Below are 7,767 nucleotides of genomic sequence, written 5' to 3'. Positions count from 1 at the left end.
GAACACACGTGTGTTGCCTCTCTGCAAAATGTCAGAAGTAATGGAGATTAAATACGCTTTACACCGCTTAAACTGCCAAAGGAGTAAGTATAAACAGCTGAATACTTGTCAGTGATTGGTTGAAATTATCGAAATAAGACAATTTTTTACATGAAATAAATTCGAATACAAAAATTTTTTTCTGTTCTATAACACAAAATAGATAAGTATACGAAGTTTGAAAGTCTTTCGGTACCAAAAACACTACATAAAACATAAATGAAAACTGGTGCCCCCGTTTTGAACAAGATCCGTAAGTTTAAGAATAGAATCGAAAATTTACTGTAGTGATTCTATCCTGAGAGTAGAATCAAATTTACTGTGAAAATCGAATTGATTGGGATTTCACAATAATTATACATATCTACATGCCTACATTCATTCATTCATACGCACTCGCGCGCGCGCGCATGCACGCACGAACGCACGCACGCACGCGCGCACACACACACACACACACACACACACACACACACACACACATACGCACACACACAAATTATCCCGACGAGAAAGTCCACCAAGCAAAGGAGCGCATTATCAGCTGCTAATAAATAATAAACTCTACAAAATGTATTAAATACTCTCATTCGTTTGTAATCGGAAAGATGTCCGTGTGTGTGTGTGTGTGTGTGTGTGTGTGTGTGTGTGTGTGTGTGTGTGTGTGTGTATTCGTATTTGGATGCGAGTGAGAGCTTGAGCGCGTGTATGTATAAGGCGTGCAACAGAGGGTGGAAGTGTAGGTATAATTTAACACTAGTAGGATAGAACTTAACAGTTGGTCCGATTTAAAAGAACCAATCCCAAGCACAATGCACTACGATTTGAAAGACTGTCCGTTCACTGACAGGCAAATAATAATAACAACAACAAAAACAACAATAATATCAATAATAATGATGATGACGATGATGATGATGATAATAATTATTTATTAGTATTAGTATTATAACAGCAATAACAACAACGATACTACTACTACTACTACTACTACTACTAATAATAATAATAATAATAATAATAGTGTTGATAATATGAATTCTTAAACAAAGCTGACGATGATTCAATGAAATTGTCTTCCAATAAACCAGACAGTACAATGAGTCAACGTGTTAACAAAACAATAATACTCGTCTCACAATATAATCAACAGGCTAGGAAAACCACCAAAAACAGACGACAAGTCGTCTGTTCGGTATTTCGAATTGAAACAGGTAGAAGAAATAAACACATGACTTAGTTTATAGATAAAATAGTCAGATTAATAGCGACATACTTAACAGAAAGTAATTGAAAATGAACTGCTATGGTAGATTAAACATTTTGTATTTTATCTTTTACTTGTTTCAGTCATTTGCCTGTGGCCGTGCTGGGGCACCGACTTTAAGAATTTTAAGCGAATGACTTGACCCTAGTACTATTTTTTAAAATCGTGGTACTTATTCTATTAGCCTCTTGCGGATAGAATAACGCTAAGTTATAAGGACGTAAACGTACCAAACCTGGTTGTCAATCGGTGATGTGGGACACACACACACACACATACAATGGGCTTCCTTTAATTTCCGTGGCTATAGTAGAAGACACTTGCCCAATGTCTACGCAGTGGGACTGAACCCAGAACCAACTGGTTGGAAGCAAACTTCTTATCATACAGCCACGCCTGCGCCTATATATGTAATATTTGATTGAAAAAGATATACCAACATATTAAACATATGCCCACACACACTCACACAGAGGCACACACACACGCGCGCACACACACACACACACACATACAGGCGCATACACACGCACATAACAAGCTGAGATTATACTGTTCAATAGGTCCTTTCATTTTTAAGACTGTTGAGTGTTTCAGTTGAATGGGAGAATTGAGCTCGATCGATAACTCGTTGCTTCGAATTTAGTCCAATATTGTGCTTGACAATGACTTGCGCGCGTATACACGTTCTATGTATCCTTATTGTGCATACTCATTCAGATTATATCACCTTTTATGGGTCAACGCTGAACTTGTTAGAAATAGCACCTACGTAGCTCCCATATTAAATTCCTAGTTATAACAAAATGGATACATTGACAATACTATTCTAGGATCTTTTTTAAAACGGGGGCCACATTTTTCATTAATGTTTTACGTAGTGTTTTTGGTACCGAAAGACTTTCAAACTTCGTATACTTATCTATTTTGTGTTATAGAACAGAAAAATATTTTTGTATTCGAATTTATTTCTTGTAAAAAATTGTCTTATTTCGATAATTTCAACCAATCACTGACAAGTATTCAGTTGTTTATATTTACTCCTTTGGCTGATTAAGCCATAGCTTCGTTTTATTTGCTTTTTTCATTTTAAATTTGCTTTTTTCATTTTCTTTTTTTTTCTTCGTTTTATTTGCTTTTTTCCTTTTAAATTTGCTGTTTTACCCTAACCCTATCACCGATAGAATTGTTTCAGAATCGTTTGTTTATGTAGTCGGCACTTAATGTATATCAGCTGAATGGACGTCATTGATTGGTTGAAATTACAGAAATACGACAACTTTAACATGGAATAACTTAGGGATTTCTTTTTTTTTTTAAGAAGACTAAGAGAAAAAGATGTTTTATATGACACATTCTACCAGTGTTCCAAGTTTCAAAGTGTTTCGTTAATGAAAAATGTGGCCCCTGTTTTAAAAAAGATCCTTATTCTATACAACTACCGTATTTTAACGTGTATAAGGAGCCCTTTTTTGTCAAAAATTCGGTTAAAAAAATATAGGAATCTCTTATACATGGATAGCATTATAATTCCTTACAAAACCATTTTTCCCAGATTTTAAGCCCACAAAATTAGGGGGTTCCTTATACACGAGGGTTCCTTATACACGTTAAAATGCGGTTTATTTTTTGTCTTTAACTTGTTTCAGTCACTGAATTGCGGTCATGCTGACACCGCCATGTAGAACTTTAGTCAAACGAATCGATTCCAGGATTTATTTTTCTTAAAGCCTGCTACTTTGTCTTTCTCTTTTGCTGAAACGCTAAGTTTCTGGAACGTAAGCACACCAACACCGGTTGTCAAGTGGTGTTGACTGACTGATTTAAACATCTATGAAGGAATTCAATAATTCCTGTGGAGTTCACCAGGGCCATTAAGGTGTTCGTTTTCGCTCATTTTTACATTATATTACTATGCAATCAAATAACAAGGCTTTGAAAATTCGGAAAATATCACAAATGCTATCTAAAATCACCACAAGAACATCGTTTAGAATACAAAATATGATTTTCCTTTATCACACTACCAAGAAGATCTTGGTATTCTAAACGATGTTCTTGCAATTGTGTATTTTGATTGTCTTCAAATGTAGCTTCCCTTAATTTTTAGCGGCACTCATACCTTCCTTGATTCGTGAAAACAAACAAAACTTTTGGGTCTCTACGTGTTCACACGACCTACTAAAAATAGCAGTCGAATCTCCCTCAAACCATACCCTATCGTCAAAAACAAACAAGAAAAAGGACGAGTACACTGGACAATATAACCCTAGATACAAAAATTAGTAGGGTCGTCATGAGTGAAACATTTTCCCCCATTTTGATCATATATCTGCTCAATTACAGATGACCAGGGGTTAAACAAGGTCTACAAGCAATAAGGTTTGTCTTGTTATCTTAGCTTACTCAACTTCCACATTATATTCCTTTATTAAGAATTTCCAAAAAGTAAAATGATGTCTCAAATTAATTAAATCCTTTTCTGATTACTTATCTAAGATAACCACGCAGCATATGTATTTTAAATGACACAGATGTCATTTAAACGAATAAAAGATGTATTTGATTCTCTTTTAAATGTCAATCATGTCTGCACCCTAAATATTGATTTCAAATTTTGGCATAAGGCCGGTAATTTCAGGAGAAGGGTTAAGTCGATTACATCGAGCGCCGTGTTTAACTGGTACTTATTTTATCGACCCCAAAAGAATGAAAGGCAAAAGTTAACCCCGGCAGAATTTGAACTCAGAACACAAAGACGGACGAAATGCCGCTAAGCATTTTGCCCGGCGTGGTAACAATTCTGCCAGTTTGCCTCCTTGAAGGTACACTAAATATTGATTCTAGTATATCTAACATAGGCTACAAGTTCCCAGAATTGGGCAAGCAACAAAGTGAATTTTTAAGAATTCCACCGTTTGACTGGTACTTTATTTTATCGACCACAGAAAGAGGAACGGTAAAATCGAACCTTGCGGGATTTGAAATCACATCAAAGGATGTCTTAAGTATTATCTTCAAACAGTATATTTCAGATTCAGTTTATTCAAACTGTTGAATCTCTTACCTCTTGAGCATTTTCTTCTTCTTTTAATTGTTTCACTCATGGATTTCCGTTCGTGCTGGGGGAACCAATTTGAAGAGCTTTAGTCAAAGAAATCAACCTTGGTACTTTTTTTTTTGTCTGATACTTATTCTATCGTTCTCTTTTGCTGAACCGTTAAGTTATAGAGACGTAAACAAACCAACACCAGTTGTCAAGCAATGACACACACACACACACACACACACACACACACACACACACACACACACACACACACACACACACACACACACACACACACACATATATACACATATACACGCATACATAAACAGGCACACATACAGGGTTAAATAAATAGACAGAAAAATAAGTAGATAGATAGATAGATAGATAGATAGATACATACATACATACATATATATAATGGGCTTCCACAGGGTTTCCGTCAACCAAATTCACTTACAACGCTTTAATCGACCCAGATCTATAGTAGAAAGCACTTGCCCAAAGTGTCTTGCAGTGGGACTGAACCCGAGTTTTTTTGTTTAGGAAGAGCCATAATATAGCCTTCTTGCTAAATTCTTTTGTTTTGGAGTTGCCAATATTTAATAAACTGGATTCGAAGCACTTTCATATTCCATAGTTCATCCTTATTAATCCTCTATCTATCACTTCGCGACACTTATTTTTCTTTTCTTCAATGATTTTCTGAGCTTACAATATCGTCTTCTTTAGTAATATCATCACCTTCTACTAATAGTGATTCAACATGTTGTTTAACAACAACAACAAAATGTTTCATATCGTACCTTTTTTTATGAACGATATTAACGTTAACAATCTGAGCCACTATATTGAGTTTCATTTTGAAAGCCTATATTAATATTATCTAGTCCATACAAGAAGACTTGGATGTATTTCATTAGAGCCAGCAACAGCTTCAGTTTCGAGGATTTGATATAGTAATAAGGGCTCAAATACACACATACCAAATACATTAACACAGAAAACTTTCCGTTACTGAAACATTTTTCAATTCCTTCCTCATCGTCATATTACATACTTTCTTTGCTTCTTCAATTATTAATATGGAAGACTGCTTTTCAGATTTTGCTGGCTACGCAACATTTCTGCACGAACTCGCTCACTGCACATCATCCAGGATTTCTTTCTTCTTATTTTTTTTAATATACCTTATCTTTCCTTATCTATATTTCCCCTCTGTATCGACATCATGCAGCAGATTTTATATGCAGTCATTGCAACCATGGTATAAACGATAAACAATTGCGGCTCGACAACTGACTAGAAGGAAAAATGAGAATAAATATTCGCCCAATATTAACTTAAAGATGCAGTATTGAACTATTTCTTTCAGTAATATCAGTTCTTCAGTGATATCTTTTACTTTCCACCTAACTGTTTCCAGTTCATTCCATATATGCTACGTAAATTAATCATATAAAATACATTAATAAAATAAAATATATATCATATTTCTCACTTCTATTTCCGCTTACTTTTCTCAATTATTCATTCATTCATTCAAGATTTACTTATTTGTTTATCTATTTACAAGTCTCCAGGAAGTGAAGTGAAGTAGAGTTTTAAGCTATGGAAGCAGTTTTCATTCACACATTTTTGCTGATTTTCCGAAGAAATTTTTCAGTTATCCTATATCTAAGAATAAATAAGGAAAATATCTTCACATATAATTCTCCATTTCTTGCGAGTTGTAGCTTAAATTGTATTTTTGCTATCATCATCATCATCATCATCATCATCATCATCATCATCATCATCATCATCATCATCATCATCATCATCATCATTCAAAGTCACGTGTATGATTAGTTTCGTTGATATTACTTTTTATATTATTCGTTCTTTCGATTATTAATGTTATATCAATGTTTCATCTCTTATAGAAAGCTGTTAGAAGAAGTTATTTTTCAAGTAATTAGCTTTTTCACGAGAAATTACACACTTCAATTGGATATTAATTTAATTTAGTTTACATTATTAAGTATTATCAAATATTGATGTAATTTAGGCTTAATGAATGAAGTACTAATCTAATTTTAGTTTACTATATCCACGGTCATTTGTTAAAGAACTTTCATATTACAAAGATTTAACAATCACGAATGAAGAATTTGATTTATATAACTATTATCTTTTTTGTTGCACGTCGTTCCAATGATGTTCTCTTTCTCCTCCTCTGTGAGTATATATATATGTACACACACTCATATGTATATGTACATATACCATTGATAGGCCAGTTACAGCGGTATTAATCCTGAAATAACATATTTTACAGATGTGCAGTGTTAAAAACAATAAATATCAAATGGAGACGATACATTACCCCAGCAGCCACCAATGAGAAGACCAGATGCATTTCGGCCTTTTGGAGTCTTTTCGATGACGTGTATTCGCAGCTCGCCGCTTATCTGCACGGGAGTTCGTCGCTTCCGATGTAGGAAACAAAGAATAAAACATTCACTGGCGTTGCGAACAGCTGCTCGACCGAATATAAATCCGGTATATGCAATTGAGGCGGTATTTAAATTAAAATAGCCATCTATGTAACATACTAAATGTATATACATCATTGATACCCCAATTACTGTAGAATCGTGAGTTTATATTTCTTATGGACGCGCTGTGTTATATACTCATCGCAAAGTTTTACTGGTTAATGCGGTAATTTATGTGTCCATAGTTTTGAGATTCATGAAATGGTATATTGCTTTTACGTTGGCAATAGGTGTCCTAGAAACGAATGTTGTTGTTGTAGTTCTTTAGCATTTGTTTTCTTGAATCGAGCAGACCTATGATCAAAAGCATTGCAGTCGTGACCGTTCCCCAATTTTTTCAAGACATATTGTATCGAGAATAAATTATCCAGTTTGTATTTCCTTTCCTTTGTATTTCCTTTCTTAAAATGGCTTAGTGTGAATTATCGGAGATGTGTTTATGTACTGGAAGATCGAATAACCTCTTTAATTCGTCATGAATGTAATCTGAACACGATACCGCTGAAAGCTTATGAACATACTCATATGTTTTCCGTGGCTGTAGTTGTTTAGAGCTGTAAGTTGTTTTTACTCTGTAATACTCATTACAAGTTCGGTAGATAGGGACGGCCATAACCTTAATACAGAGCTAGGGATAGAAATCGAAGCGCTTATCTCCTGCCGGTGAGGTTGGTGTTAACTTGTTGTCTTATCTTTTACTTGTTTCACTCATTGAACTGCGGCCATGCTGAAACACCATCCTGAAACTTATTCTATCAGTCTCTTTTGCCCAACCGCTTGTTACGGCGACTTAAATAAACCAACTCCAGATGACAAGCAACCAGAGAGTGTGTGACAGACACAAACATAAAAGCACGCACGCACACACA

General features: G+C 34.8%; 1 long non-coding RNA gene across 4 annotated transcripts in view; it reads right to left on the bottom strand.

Moving 5' to 3' along the window:
• Positions 1-7,767, bottom strand: part of LOC106884408 (uncharacterized) — a 91,152-nt gene that overhangs the window by 34,118 nt on the left and 49,267 nt on the right. Inside the window, exon 3 of one of the 4 annotated variants that reach the window (XR_001411241.2) lies at positions 4,374-4,428. The exons of the other annotated variants lie outside the window; for them this stretch is intronic. This is a non-coding gene — a long non-coding RNA (uncharacterized LOC106884408). The remainder of the gene's footprint in view (positions 1-4,373; positions 4,429-7,767) is intronic. 4 annotated transcript variants of the gene reach the window in all.

This window comes from Octopus bimaculoides, chromosome 1, assembly GCF_001194135.2.
Source record: "Octopus bimaculoides isolate UCB-OBI-ISO-001 chromosome 1, ASM119413v2, whole genome shotgun sequence".
In the NCBI taxonomy this organism is placed as follows: domain Eukaryota; kingdom Metazoa; phylum Mollusca; class Cephalopoda; order Octopoda; family Octopodidae; genus Octopus; species Octopus bimaculoides.
The sequence above is the reverse complement of the archived record's forward strand: the minus strand, read 5'-3'. Positions and strand labels throughout refer to the sequence as shown.